General features: G+C 35.9%; 1 protein-coding gene and 1 pseudogene across 1 annotated transcript in view; one reads left to right on the top strand and one right to left on the bottom strand.

Moving 5' to 3' along the window:
• Positions 1-16,428, bottom strand: part of LOC141418516 (uncharacterized) — a 147,589-nt gene that overhangs the window by 19,702 nt on the left and 111,459 nt on the right. The gene's annotated exons all lie outside the window — the stretch shown is intronic.
• LOC141418716 (small nucleolar RNA SNORA51) lies at positions 10,089-10,213 on the top strand (annotated as a pseudogene).

Below are 16,428 nucleotides of genomic sequence, written 5' to 3'. Positions count from 1 at the left end.
GCTCCATTTCCTGCTCTGACACTGGACAGGTGACAGTGGGGACAGCACTGTCCCTGTCCCAAGGACCCTAGTATAGGTCAGTGTGAACCATGAGGAGGACATGGAGAATTAGGAAAGACCAACTCAAGGCACTGTGGAAAAGACTAAATTAAATTTTGTTTATAGAGCATCAGACCCAATACCTCACACACTATAGCTACTATCAATTGCTCCAGATAGTTTTAAGTTTCTGCTTTGAAGCTTCTTAAGAACTTCTGATACATCTGAATGACTCATGATGCAGTTTAAAAAATTTTTGAGGATGAATTCAATTTTTGGAAATGTCAGAAGTTGTTTGTCAGCCAGGTTTGGTAAAATGAGGTCATGTTCTGGAAAGGAAAGATCTCCACCTCAATGAAAATGGGTTGAACTTAAATAATTCCCTAGATCTCAGATCTCAGGAGACACACCCACAGGGATGCATATGTCCTGGTGTGTTTGTCAAAATCAATTTTATTATTTTAAGCCAGCTCTCCTAGGTAAATTGTTTGACTTTAAAATTCAACCTTCAGCTTTGCATAGTGGTACAGGTCATAATTCCAGCACTTGCAGGGTGGAGGTTCCTGATGCAGAAGAATTGTGAACTTAAGGCAGCCTGAGCTATGTAGAGTCACCCTGCCTTAAAATGCAACAAACAGCAAAAATGGAACCGTCTTGTATTTATAGAAATTACAGGTCATTTAACAAACAATTAATGGGAACCATATAATTATATAGTTATAATTATACCATTATAAATCTATATCTACTAAGGATTTCCTATTATAATTTTGAATTATATAGTCCTCTTTAATTAAGTCATTTAAAAATATTTGTTTTAGTTGACTAACATTTACAAAAGAAAATAAAAAGTTCATACCTTGGGCTTTCCTTTGGTTTGGGGGTTTTGTTTTGTTTTTGTAATGTTTTGAAATAGAATCTTACTGTGTAGTCCAAGCTGGCCTCAAAATCACAATCCTCCCACCTCAGCTTCCCAAGTGCTGCGATTACAGGTGTGCACCACCATATGTGGCTTGAGTTTTTATTTTAATACATAAGCAAGATGCAATTGCTCTTGAAACACATACTGTTGACATTTGAAAGCAAAAACAAAAGCCCTCAAAAATTAAAAATCTCTGATAAAGAGAAGAGAAGAATTTTGGGGTACATCAGGCACCTGTTTGAGGAACTTATATGCCTAGTGCAGTGGTTACCACTCCTTAATGTAAACCACTTAAATAACTAGTGAACAAGAACTTTGTCCACTGAATATGAAGGAACAATATCTAAAATAAGACAAGTAAGACAGGCTGACAACCAGCAATAAGTACTTCAATGACTATATTCAGAGTTGAGTAACAGATACCATAGTCTTCTGTTAGGAAGGAATTTAGAGTCTTTCTAGAAAGGAAGACAGAGCATTGCAAGTCAGAAGATGTACTTCCCATGCCCATCTCAAGTTTTCAAATGTCAGCGGATACTGTGATGGTGGCTATGTGCCCCTAGATAGTCACTCAGGTGAGAGTCTATCATCCAAAGGACCTTCCAAGTCAATGGAGCCAGCTACACACCTACTTTACTGTCCTGCAGATAGTAAGGGCTCCACCACCCCACTGACCAGCCCTGATCGAGGTTCTTGTTGATCCACTGAAGGTAAGGGTTCAACACACAACTTGTAGTGTTCAAGAATGTGACACAAAGGAATAGCAGAGTGGCTCAAGCAGTAAGAGTCCCTGCCAAGCAAGCGTGACAACCTGAGTTCAAATCCCAGTGCTGTCAAAAAAAAAAAAAGAATGTGACACAAATCCAAAAGCCCATGATCTTATCTACATGGGAGAATGAGATCAGGAAGATCATGGTTCCAGGCCAGCCCAGTAAAAAGAGTTTGCGAGACTCCATCTCAATTAAAAAAAAAAAAGCTATATGAAGTGCTGCATGCCTGTCATCCCAGCTACAGCAGGAAGCATAAAATAGGACAATCACAGAACAGGCAGGCCTAGTAAAATGTAGGGCCCTGTCTCCAAAATAACCAGAGCAAAAAGGGCTGGAGGCATGGCTTAAGTGGTAAAACACCTGCCTAGCAGAGGCGAATCTGAGCTCAAACCCCATTACCGCCCCAAAAAATAAATAAATAATTTAAATTAAATAAAAGAATGTAATACAAAAGTTTCCCCAATTTGGGGAACTCCTTTCCTGTTTTATCCCCATGCCTTGGTGAAGCAAATATGAGATATCCATAACATATATTTCTCAAAAATTTACTTCAGAAGGTCAGCCACAAACACTGCTTGAACTCATCCTGTTCAGTTCTGTGTGATGACACCGTGGGTGAACTTTCTCCAAGCAGAGATCTCCAGCTGGAACACTACAATATGTCCAAAAAAAAAAGAAGAAGAAAAAGAAGTTCCTTGTTTTAGTACTTTTCTGCATCAGGACCCCACCTGTCCAGTTGATTGTAAGGTTACCTGACAATTGTAAGGTGTCCTCTTCCTACATTAATCAATAGGAGACTGAGTGAAAGTGTAGAGTTGTGTTTTTGTTTTTGACATTTTGAGCCAGGGTCATGCTATGTAGCACAGACTGGACTCAGACTCAAGACCCCTCCCTCAGCCTCCCAAGTACTGGTATTTCACATGTGTGCCAGCATGTCTGATCAGTTTTGGCTTTTAAATATGTGCTTCTAATGTACCTTGCTGATCAAGAAACCTTATTTCATTTATATGAAAATGCTTTCAGGTATTGTAACCTAACCATTTTTTCTTTTTTTTATTGATTTGAACAGTATACAGTTGGGTGTGGTGGCTCATGGCTGTAATACCAGCTACTCAGAAGGCAGAGATGTAGAGGACAGAGGTTTGAGGTCAGGCTGCACAAAAAGTTAACAAGATCCCATTTCAACATATAAGCCAGGTATGGTGGTACATGCCTGTGATCCCAGTTACACAAGAGGCATAGGTAGGAAGATCACAGCCTGAGGCTTACCCCAGGTGAAAGAAGAAAAAGGAAAGAAGAAAGGAAAAAGGAAGGAAGGAAGGAAGGAAGGAAGGAAGGAAGGAAGCAAGGAAGGAAGGAAAAGAAAAAGAAAGGAAGGAAGGAAAAGGAAAGTAGGGAGGGAGAAAGGAAGGAAGGAAGGGAGGAGCCTGAGGCCCTATGTGAAAAATAACTAAAGCAGAAAACAGCTGGGGGCATGGCTCAAAGCATGGAGGCCCTGAGTTCAAACCACAGTATCACCAAAAAAAAAAAATGTGTAAAAGTTATTTACCAATGACTTCTTGGATATGGTATCAAAATCAAAGTAAAAATGGACAGCTTGGAGTGTATGAAAACGAATAACTTTTGTACATCCAAGGACAGACTACATGAAATAAAATAGTTGTAAATAATGTACGTGATAAAGGCTCAATACCAGAATACATAAAGAGCTACAACTCAAATAAGTAAGCAAACTCATTAAAAATGGACCAAGGATTTGCCTAGACATAGCTCCAAAAATATATACAGGTAACCCACCTGGATCAAGTTAGAAATGAGGGCATTTTTAATGAACACAGATTTTCAGTTTTGCAAAATGAAAATTTTGTGGAGGTTGTTTGCACAACAATGTAAATATAGTGGATGCTATTGAACTGGAAAATGATTGAGAAGGTAAATTTTATGTTTTATATATATTTATATATTTGAGTTCCAATTTCTAAAAGCATATAGTAACATTTGTTGTTAAAAAACAGCAATCATAAAATATGTAAGTATGAGTTAAATTCTTCCCTGATTCTTCTCCTAGAAAGTATCCAGATTAATCGGTTTGAAAATTGTTTCTTTTATGTCAAATGTAAGAAGTATAAAGTGTCTGACTGTGCTAGGGGCAAAGAAGGCTGATCTCACTGTGTTGTGTACACAACCATCTAGACATTGACACAATCAGCATTTGACTTGTAGTGTCAGTTTTTTCTAGGCAATGCTATATAGAGAGAAGAGCAAACTAGTACTTCTTAGTAACTACAGCGTGCTAGGCATTGGGTCTGCTGCTCTACAACTTAGTCTTTCCCACAGTGCCTTGAGTTGGTCTTTCCTAATTCTCCATGTCCTCCTCATGGCTCACATTGACCTTCACTACGGCCCTTGGGGCAGGGACAGTGCTGTCCCCACTGTCACCTGTCCAGTGTTGGAGCAGGAAATGGAGCAAGACACACACTCAGCAAACAGGAGTTTAGTGGAGAACATCATTACTCTCATTTAAAAACGCATGGCACTGAGTTTCTGAAGGGAGAAGTGGACTGAGAGAGCTAGAAATGGGAGAGCTATCATTTAAATTAAATATATGATTGTCCTTACTGGAAATCTAGGTTGTTTCTGACATTTTCTGCTAAATGGGGGGTGTCTACAGTAAGAAGCTAGGGAATGACACTACTTCCATAGTAAATATGAAATAAGGTAATATGTAATATGTAATAAATTCAGGGCTAGGAGTGCAGCTCAAGTGAGGATCAAAGAACAAACCCCATTTCCACCAAAAAAAATTCTAGACTGTGAAAAACAAATATCACTGGTTCTCACTCATTTGCAGAATCAAGTCCTAAAAAAATAAATGACAAGAATGCAGAATGGGGTAAGAACGGTGGGAGGGGAGAGAGGAAAAAGGGTGAGTAAAAGGAGGGGAGTTAATATGACTAGAGTAGTTCATACATGTGTGAAAACAGAATAATGAAATGCATTAAAAATTGCTGTAAAGGGGAGTGGGGAAGAATACACAGGTATGGAAATATCACAACAAAATATCTTTGTATAATTATTATATGCTAATAAAATGTTAAAAATTAAAATTTGCCTAATTCAATGATAAAGACTCCATCTGGGGAGGAACTAGAAGAACTCTGCTATATCGCTGTGAAAATACCAAATGGTACAATCACTTGAAAAACATCTTGACAATTTCTTATAATTAAGTGTTCACTTGCCTCACAACCTCACACTCTTACTTCTAAGTGTTGGCGTCAGAGAAATCAAACCTTAAAATTACATAAAAACATGTAGATGAATGTCTATAGTAAGTCTATTTATAAACACCAAAAACTAGAAATAATCCAAAATCCTTCAACTGAGAATGGACGAATTGTGCTGTATCTGTACAATGGAATACTACTCAAGAATAAAGAATAAATTGCTAGCATGTAAGAATCTTAAAGGCATTAGGATGGGACAGAATTCAGTCTCATAAGATCACACAAGTACAATTCCTTTTATATGACTTTCCAGAAGAGACAAGCCCGTCAATACAGAGACTGGAGGTCTCAGGAGCCAATGTAGTAGAAAGGTTGACTACAAAATGAAATGAGCAAATCGTGGGGCTGATAAATCAATATCTCGATTGTGATAATTCTTGCATCAGTGTATATGTTTGTCAACACTCACAAAATTGTGCACTAATGAAGGTCAAATTCACAGTAGTTTTTAATAATAGTAAAAGCAAAAACTCACATGAAAAAGACAATGAGGCATACACTTCAGGGCCAGCAATTCCCCTCCTAGGGATATACCCAAGAAAAATAAAAACGCACTTCCCAAAGCACCATTATAAGGATGTTCACAAAAGTTGTACTCAAAATAACAAAGGCTGAAAACAACTCAGATATACAGCTACAGGAAAATGTAAACTGGCATATTGGTAGAATGAGTATCATTGTAAAATATAATAAACTGCTGATGCATGAGCTAATAACGATGGCTTACACATACATCACACAGAGACGAGGAGTCAGGAGTTATGCTGTGTAATTCCATAATTACATAAGAAGTTCTAGAACAGGTGAAACCAAGCCTCAGTGAAGATCAGAAAAGCAGCTGGGTCTGAGAGAGGAGACTGAGAAGGTGAGTGAGGGAGATTCCTGAAATTTCAACATGTTCTGTGTCATGACCAAGTTGTGTGCTCCCTGGCCATACGCTTTTGTCAAAACTAACTAATATACCTAAAATGTATAAATTCTATTGTATCTGAACTCCCCGCTCCCCCAAAAAATTGTATATATTTTAAGCTAAGTGTGGCAACCCACACTTGTAATCCCAGCACTTGACAGGTTGAGATAGGAAGACATTGAGTTCTAGGCCAGCTTTGTCTACATAGCAGATTCATGGAAGGACCCTAGCTCAAGAAAATGCATTTTGTTAAATAATTAAAAATAAAATAAGGTGATCTATTCATTTCTAATATCAAGACTATTTCCTGAATACTAAAACAAAGAACGGCAACCCTTGCAGAAAATGTAGCTGAAGTAAATTCTACTTAGATTATACCAGTGTAAATTTTACCTATTCGGATTTCAACTTTTAGGCTGAGCCTGTAGTAAAAACACAAAAATTTATTCCAATTTACAGAATGTGAATGTTAATAACTTTTGCAAAACAAAATGATAAAAATGGAAGCAAACATGACTAGCTTTTGCTTTGTGAATGTGGGAGGTGGACTTAGAGAGGGATAGGGAAGGAGTGCAGATGTTAGTTTTCATACAGGGATTTGAGGTAGTAACTACAGCTGATAGAAACAAAAATGATGCTATCAGTACACTACCATGAATCTAAAATGCATCCAATAAGAGAATCAAATATCATGCAATAACTAATAAAACTGGGCAAGAGAGAGAATGTAGGGTAATTGAGAGCTAATTTTCATCTCTCTTATTGCAACATAATTGATATTGTTTTGAACTGAAAAATCAAGAAATTAAAGGTATCTGCATATTATTCATTATCAATTGAGCTCAATAACAGGGACTTAAACAGAAGCAACTAAAAGGATTAGCCCTATGGACCAAGACTAAAGGCAAGGAAGAATGGGCAGAAAATGCGGGTAGGAGTGTGTGTGTGTGTGTGTGTGTGTGTGGTTCTTTTCTGAGAAAAAAAACTGATGAACAAATTACTTTGATTAAAAGGTTGCATTTGTTCTCTCATATGTGAGAGATAGACCCAATACAAATACAGCAATATTGTGAAAAACAGGTCACGCTAAGGGGAGGTCACATATGAGAGAGGGAGGGTGAAAGAAGGAAATTAAGAAAGTGAATATGGTTGATGTACTTTCTGTAAAAGAATGGATACAGAATTTTTAAACCTGTCAAAATTACCATAAGAAGGGAACTAAGATAGAAAGGAGAAAAATAGAGGAGATGAACCAATTCAGGTTATAGTGCATGTACACATGAAAATGTGACAATATATCTCCCTGTATAGCTATCTTAAACAAAAATGTCATCTTTCAAAACCAGAGAACAGGAAGGTAAAACAGGTCCTGTCTATGGGTTGGTACCAATGGAAGGGGTGAGGATACAAAGAAAGTGTGAAGGTGAGTGAATACAGTGAAACTATTACAAACACATTTGTGTAAATGGAAAAGTGTTGTTGAAACTATTCCAGGAATGGGGGAAGGAGAATGATGGAGGGGTGAATTCAAGTACGATATATTATAAGAACATTTGTAAATGTCACAATGTACCTCCAGTACAATAATAATATGATAATAAAAAAGCAAAAACTATATTATTTTGATGAAAATTGTTAAAATGAAGATATATATGATATATATTTATATATCAATCAAATGTTATATCAAATTGGAAAGTACTTTTTCCAAACTAAATCTCTTTACCAGATCCAATGATACCTTTTCAAGATGATAAATAAAATTTTCTGTGTTAAAGTTTTACCACATTTGAGATGTAAATTTGGAAACACCTTGATTATTTCTGTGTCTCTATGCTTAGACTTGAACTAGGCACCATACAGTGGGGTAATCACAGTATCAGGAGAATCCCCTCCAGGATCACACTTTCTGGAAGAGAACATACTTTAAGGAAAGGCACAGATGCTTGCCATGCAACTTTCTCAATCATGGTGATGGACATCAAAGAAGAACAGACTCTCTTAAGCTAGAAGGATGAGTGAGACAAGTTTCTTTCTCGCTAAAAACAAGCACGACCAGAAGAGATTGGAAAAACGGGTTCCAGGTGAGAGTGCTCTTTGGGAATTTTATATGACACAGAGGAAGACAGAACACATTCATTTTCCTCTCCTCCCAGCTGTTCTCCTGGCACAAAGTGCTGCTTTTCTTCCAACACATCTGCTTGCAGACTGGCATCTGCCCCTGATTACCTCCAGGTGTGTGCCTGAAGGAAGACCCTAAGAGTCACTGCAAGCTGGAAGCCCAGCCTCCAGGAGCAGATGCTGGCCTGCAGAAACGTGCAGGCCTCTGCAGGTATATTTTGAGAAATAAGGTTGAGATCAAGTTTCTAAAAACAGAAATGACATGCATTAAAAACTTAGGAAATTACTTGTAGGATATTTTCTACTTACATATTTAGGATGCTTTTAAATAAATCTTTTTGTGTGACTCAGGAATGTAACTATGGGTTCTATCTCTTTTCAAAGAAGAAACAGTCTGCCTTTTATGGCAGACTCTTTCTATTTGCTGTGAACATTTCTAGATGCTAAGAACTTGGAGATCCCAAAGAGATAAATCCATTTAGAATGAAGCAACTATGGAAAACTCAAAGACTGACGGATGACAAGATATACGGAATAATGGTGATGACAAGATAAACAATATAGCTTCCCCTGGGAGCTTCCTAATCCAGTTTTTTTCTAATTACTATCAAAAACATAAAGAAATATGAAAATGTCCTATTTACAAATATGGAAGTCAGCATATCTCTTGAAAAATATTTCTTCAAAGAACATTCTCAAAATAACCTGGATTAAGTTGGAAGTGATGAAACAATATATGGTTAAGTTCTCCATCAAGTAGAGATGAACACCATTTATTTGTGCATCCTCATGTCCGCTGAGGGTGCACTTGTACAGTCTTTCCATTCCTTCACAAGTTCTAGTAGAGTGAATTAATCAAAAATCACAGTGGTAGTCAAAATTTTACTCTGTGGCAGAATATTAATTATATACATGTATACCAGGGCGACATCAAATTTTAAGAATGATAGCAGGTTATCACAAACAAAGATATATTTCTTTTATAATAATAAGTTTTAGATGCTTTTGACATTTAATGCCAGATATTTTTCATGTATTTATTTGCTATTTGTTGAGTGTAAATTTTTCTACTAGCTTAGTGCAGGAAAGGAAACTGAAAACCAGTCAGATGGTAACCCTGAGCTCAAAAATTCTTAGGATCTGAGTAGCATGATAAGATATATCTATATAAAGATTATGTATGTCTATAGGTAGATAGATATAGATAGATAGATAGATGATAGCTAGCTAGCTAGCTAGATAGATAGATATGGTACAATTGCCATGCTAATAAGACAGATTCTGGTGAAGAGTTTAGGAGTATGGGACTGGAAGTGCTCCTTCCAGCTGAGGAAGCTACAGGTTTCGAGAAGAATATACCATTTAAAATCAGTCTTGAGGATGGATACAATTCAAGGAAGTAAATGTCACAGAAAAATAATATTATAGAAAAAAAGAAAAGGGCTCACATATGGTTCTTGATTTTGGCAGAATAGGTAAAATAAGCAGACAGTACATTCCAACTTTTATGGTAATTAACCATTGGTAAAGTAGCAACTCAAAAACACAAAGTGGTTGATTGTTGAAGTAAAGAGAAGCAAAGTGGTCACAATGTTTTACTGTGTTAGAAGTCCTTGAGAACACAATGAGGCAAGAAGGAGAGATAAGCATTATAGGAATAGAAAAAGAAAAATAAAATAGTCATTATTCAGGTATGAGATGATTTTTTTACCAGAAAAACCCAAGAGAACTTATAGAGCAGTACAAAAATAAAGAATATTCTTAGAAATAGCAAAAACTAAGGAGGGAAACTAGAGGGTGGAGTAGTGTTATAGCACAAATACATTAAGGTCTATATTTTTGGTAGACATTATCTCAAATCACCACAATAATCCTTTGAATAAATGCTGTTATCATTCTCAAATTAGAGTTAAATAAGCTGAAATACATTGGGAAAATGTCAGTCAGAATTTGAATTGGACACTTAGATCCAGAACCCAAACTTCTTTAAGCCATGTCTTCTATGCTGGGAAAGAAATTCCATTAACAATGCAAGCATAGGCTTTCTGGTGCTGACCACAGGCTGTGTTCTTACACTGACTGTCTAGGAAGAAAAGGCAAAATAAACCTACCCCATAAATCCCTCAGCCCAGGCTGAGTCTGTATTGTGATTAGAGAGACATAGGGTAGAGGGAAAAAACAATAAAAGTATAATCAATAAGGTCATTGGGAACATATCTAACCAAAGAAGAGTGAGGCCTTTATAGAAACAATTATCAATTTTGAATGAAGGACATTGAGAGGCATACAGTGTTCAGAGTTGGATTCAAAATGCCATTTTTCCATAATTGGTGCATGGTTTCAATGCAAACTTAATCAAAATATCAACAAATTTTAATAGGTTTATTCTGCTTGTATGAAAGAGAAAAAGGATAAAAATAACCAATATAAACTGAAATATAATAGAATAATATAATTAAAATGGTGTGGCATTTATGTACAAAGAGATTTATAGATCAATGAAACAGAATTGCGAGCTCAAAACAGTCCAATGTACATAAGGGGACCTTACATATGATATTAAAATGCAATGAATAAAGAATGCTGTACTCAAGGAAGTCAGGCAGTAGCACCTGCCTGTGATCCCAGCTACTTGGGAGGCTGAGGCAGGAAATTGGCAACCCATAGGACAAAATAAAATATCTCTAACATATCCATATACCAAAATCAATTCCAGATGGATAACAGCCATAAATGAGAAAAGAATAAAATATGATGAAATATTGCATGACTTCATGGTACTCAAAGGTTGTTTAAGTAAAACAATAATATATCCTACCAAAAAATAGATAAGGAAGGTGACTATGGTTGATGTGCCCTCTATACAAAAATAAACATAGTTTTTAAACTTGTCTAAATCACCATAAGAAAGAAACTAAGGTAGAAAGAAGAAAAATATAAGAGATAAACCAAATGGGGTTATAATACATATATACATGGAAATGTCACAAGGAAATTCCCTGTATGGCTATCTTAAACAACATAAATGTCATTTTTTTGTTTTACAAAATACGAGAACAGGAGGGCAGAATAGGTCTTGCCTGGGGGAGTTGGCGCCAGTGGAGGGCTGATGAATACAGTACAAATAGTGTGTACACATGTGTGTAAATGGGAAAATGAGACCTGCTGAAACTACTCCAAGAATGAGGAAGGGGGGGATAAAGGAGAATGATGGAGAGGGTGAATTTAGGTATGATATATTTGGTAAATTGTAAGAATTTTTGTAAATGCCACAATGTATCCTCACCCAGCATAACAATAATAAAAGAATGAAATTTAATCCTCATCTTCAGGAGTTCATAATTTGAATGGAGAGCTATAAATATAAATAAAAATAATTGAGTAGCAGGAAGTTCCTATGAAAGGGAAGGGAGGAAGGGTGGGAGGAAGAGAGGGAGGAAAAGGAGAGAGAAAAGAAAGAAAAGAAAACAAGCTAACTTAGGGGTTAACTTAATACATAATATCCTCTATCTTTTGTCCATTTGTTTACCTTTAAAATTCTTGGACAAACCATATTTAGTATCTCTTCCCTCACTGTACCCTCACAATTTTTGATACTCTGCATCTTTCTTTATCTACAGCCTAAATACTAACTCTTTTTGGAAGTCTAGAACCACTGGACATTATGGACACCCACACTGTTTTTCTACACTAATATTTTTGTTTGACTGTACCAAATCAGACTCACCAGGACTAAGACATGATTTGCAAAACAGTGAGTCATATCCACATGTACAAGCATATTTTATATTTTAACAGTAGTCTCCACTCTCCAAGGAAAATGGTAAGTGACAGCCACCATACTTCAAAGCATCTCTACATTAGTGCATTGGTCTTTCCCTCTTAGAGTAAGCTCAAATGGAGGCAAATATGTTTCAAGACAACTTAATGTGCTTATAGAACATTATAATGCACGCTTATAACACACATGAAATTATAACGGAAGCAAGGGGAAAAAATTTTTGAAAACATATTTTATTTTTCCAAGTGTGAATGTTTGTTTTAGAAGAATTAAAATTCTAGAAAAAGAGAAGAGAGAAAGAAGAAAAAAAGAACAAAAGAAAGAGGAAGGAAAGAAGGAAGGAAGGAAGGGGAAGGAAAGAAAGGAGGGAATGAAGGAGGGAGGAAAAGAGGGAAGGAAGAAAAAAAGAAAAAAGCTGATGTCAGTTCATCTAAGAATAGTGAAAATGATAAAATTTTGGAAATAAATGGGGACATTTCTTATAAAAATTTGTAGTGTATATAAAATTATCTCTTACATTGTGGCTTCTGAAATTGCTTCTCAGAGATACTGAATTTTATTTTTTGAAACATGATATTGTGGAAAAGAACACATGAAAAGTTTATTGTTACTGTTGCTGTGGTTGACAGTGTCTTAAGGACCAGAAACTATTTCACTGTAGAGTAGGCCTTTTATTTCAAATTCGAAATGTGTTTATAACTGAGTTTGTTTTCAAATAAGGAATATACTGATGTTTCTAGAGTAAAAGACTGAAATGGAATTAAAAGTACTGCACAGTGTATCTGGCTTTTGCTAAGAAATTGCTACTAAAGAAATTCCTCTGTAACTGTATGTATGGAGGTATGAAAGATATTCTAAAAACTAAGACAGAGAGGTATTTAGAGAATAAGCTTAGACATTGATTTCTGATGTTTCCATTTCTCAAATTAGAATAACCTTTTGATTATTGCAAAGAAAATACGTAATATACCAATACTCACAAAGATATGAATGCTATATAGCCCTGTTATTCACCCTACTTTATGTTGTACTGTTACAAAAACAACAAATGGGACTTTCTTATGCTGGAGAGACCAAGGCTATTACAACAGGTCCTCTCCCCAGGACCCTGGCACAAATGGAGACAGGGGATGGGATGACTGGGCCTGAAAACAAAATGAGTAAAAACCTCATGCTGTGTTCAAACCTCTGCCTTGCAATTGCAACCAACCAGTCCTCAGATGGAGCTCACACTCTCTTCCCATGAGATTTGTAATCCCCCAGAAAAAGCAATCCCAGTAGACCTGCCTTTCTGAAATTCATAGCTGGCACAAACACAATTGGGCTTAATGGAATCTTTGCTACCTATTTGTAAAGAAGATTAAAAAAAAGGGAGAAAGTAGAAAGACATACAGAACTCAGGTGGGGGTGGGGAGGAGTGGATAAAATATTTGCACAGAAAATGCTGAAACAAGTCATATTTTGAAAATATGCAAAATTAAACAATTGCCTCAATTTGCTTTTCCTTTCTGCCTGTCGAAAACATATGTAATTTCTATAACTTTTCTATTGGATTTTTCTTCCTGGATCTCTGCTTTCAAACCTGAAAAGTCATGTCTTTTGGTAAATTGGTCAAATGCACCTGCTAAAATTTGACTCACTAAATAAACATTCAAAGAAAAGGATAATAGGATTTCTATGAGGAAAATGTGCCTAATAGCTCACATTCCATGAGAAATTTAAATTTTGGCTAAAAAAAACCCATATCTATTATTTCAATTTTTACAAAGATTTCCTGTTTCCCTTCAAACATTCCTTTGCATTTTTCTGGTTTAACAGTGTGATCATGAGATTTGACGTAATGTAGGATTTCTCAGCTTTAGCGTCACTGAAACTTTTGTGGGTGTAAGTCTTTGTTGTCTTAGAAGCTACTCTTTTTTCTTGCACTTTTTTTGCCAAAAGACCTTAAATCCTAGAAGGAATAAAAATTGTTAGTTTAGAGAGCTCACGTTAGAGTGTGGCAGAGGCAGGTGACTGTCCCACACATTGTATAATGTTCAGACCTCTTTATACTGGTACCAGTAGTGTTGCCCTCAGTCCTCTACCAACCCCTCCCACGTCGAAGATCAATAATGTCTTCAAAGGTCCATGGAGGAGCAAAGTGACAGGTGCAATATTTCCTAAAGGATGGAGAAGCAGCAAATATTTGTTGTGTGCTTATTATCTGCAAAGCTGTGGCTTATAAGTTATCAAATTGTGAAAGTACAATGTTTAATTTTAAGGAACATACAGTGTACTTGAACATATGAAACTCATTTGTGTTACCAGCTAAGAGTAGATTATAGGTAAAAATTTTAAGCCACAGACAGTAGTCTCCTCTGCTCTGTAGTTTCAGTTTTCATGGTTTCAGTTACCCATGATCAACCATGGGCTATATATATTAAACAAGAAATTCCAGAGATAAACAATGCATGCTTTAAACTGCACACTATTCTCAAGTTTTCCTCTCTGTCCTGCCCAGAACACAAGTCATCACCTTGCTCAGGGTATCCAAGCTGCCACCAGACTATTAGAAGCCACCTTGGTTATTCAATCAACAGTCATTATGTCACAGTGCTGTGTTCAAATAACTCTTATTTTACTTCCTAAATGGCCTAAGTTTCAGCAAAAGAGGATTGATGTGTGAAAGGACATACACCAGGGTATACAATATGAAAGAAGAGATTAAAGATATTAACTCATGTCATATATGGCAATGCTGTGGGCATATAGGAAAAAAAATCACTTTACAATCATTTGTATTATCTACCCTCTACTCACTCTGCTAGATTAAAAGTGTGAAAATATGAAATTTTTGAATTAAGTAAACAGAATATGGAATTTCACCTGAAGAAAGGTTAGTTTGTAGAACATAAAAAAGTAGTAGAAAAAATTGTTAGGTGACAGTTTGTGCTAGTTGACACTGTAGACCCTAGAAAAGATCTTGGAAACATTGCCTATTAAATTTTTTGCTGAGCTTTAGCTAATGTTAAAAGATTTACACCTTCCTTTTCTCACTTTTTCCTCAATTAATTACATTTTCATTGAAATGCAAAATACACTGCAAATATCCTGAAGCTTGTTTTGCTTTATCTGAAATTATTAAGAAACTCAAAGACACAATTTAAAAAAAAAAAACTAAGACTCTAATAGCTTTAAATTTTCAATCTGTCCTAAAGAAACAACATGTAAAAATTTAAACAATAGCATCTTCAAGTTTAATTCTAATAAAGTTTGATCAACTTATTAAATGGTGTATGTCCATTACAGCCTATAAACATTGTCAACTTTTTTTCATCTGACCAGCCTTTCAATTTCAATATGCTCAAAACAACTGCAAAAAGGAAGCAAACTATGCCTCTACTTGCTAAGTGCAAAACATCTATTAAAAAGAGTTGGAAGTACACAGTAATTCTGATTAATTTACATAATAATTCTAAGGAGAGGTTGGAACACACTGACAAGTATTATCTCCATCCTATAAAATTGGATTTACAGTCAGATATTTATTTTGTGTTTGAATGTAAACCTCCTCAAAAATAGGGGCATAGTAAAATAACTTCAGAAGGTCCAGAGCTCGTAAGCGATGTCGAAGATCACACGCTTACGTGGAAGACTTAAGACAGGGAAAATTAATATTTTGTGATATGCTATTTTATGAAGTGGTGGATGCACACACCTCCATATATTTTTCAATTTGTAAAGAATTTTCCACAATTGCCAAAGGAATTTTTTAGTTCAAACTACGTGGCTTTGATTATAATTATATGACTACCAAGAACTAATTATTTCTCAAGAAAATTCAAGAACATTTTTGCTTTTGCCTCATTTAGTTTTAATGAACAAAAGAAACTGTACATCAATCTGAAGAAATTTTGAGTATTTGATATTAAACTCACTAATCCTTAGTTACTCTTTTCCAATTAGAGCCAGAAAGTATCAAAGATTTTGTCAGACCTGTACAAAATGTTTCATGTAAAATGCTGTCTTGCTCTTGCATCTTTATTCAACACCAACTTCCAGATGGGAACTATTTTTCATGGTTCATAAAGCCAAATCCAGCTGCTACATTTGGACCTACAGAAGGAATCCACATTTTATTGCCTTTGCAGTGCTTATAAAACAATTGCTATTGTTTCCTTAGCAGTGGTACAATCCCTTCTCCCCGTGCAAATCAGATCTCCAAAAAGAACTTTCAACATCTTTATAGTTGATTACTTAGCACTGCTACGTGTAATAGGATCCTGATTTTACAACATTTTCTAGATATCTAAGCTACCTTAAACAAAAACAATCTTCAATGGTCACTGGAGAGTGAGCGAATTACCAAAAGTGTTCATACAATTTCCTATTAAACCCACAATGGTTATTAAATACTTCTGTAATCTTAGCTTTATTAAGAGACAGGAAGTGCACAGTTTCCCTTCCCTTCTCGCTCAGCTAATCTGCCTCTTTGATGGCCATGCGTTTGGGATAACCGTGGGGTTTCCACCACAGCATACTCTTCCCACAGCTAAATGGAATTAACCCTGTCAAGCCTCAAAAAAGAAAAGAAAAAAGAATGCATCTCATTGCTAGAC

This window comes from Castor canadensis, chromosome 17 (assembly GCF_047511655.1).
Source record: "Castor canadensis chromosome 17, mCasCan1.hap1v2, whole genome shotgun sequence".
Classification (NCBI taxonomy): Eukaryota; Metazoa; Chordata; class Mammalia; order Rodentia; family Castoridae; genus Castor; species Castor canadensis.
This window is presented reverse-complemented; position numbering and strand designations above follow the sequence as displayed.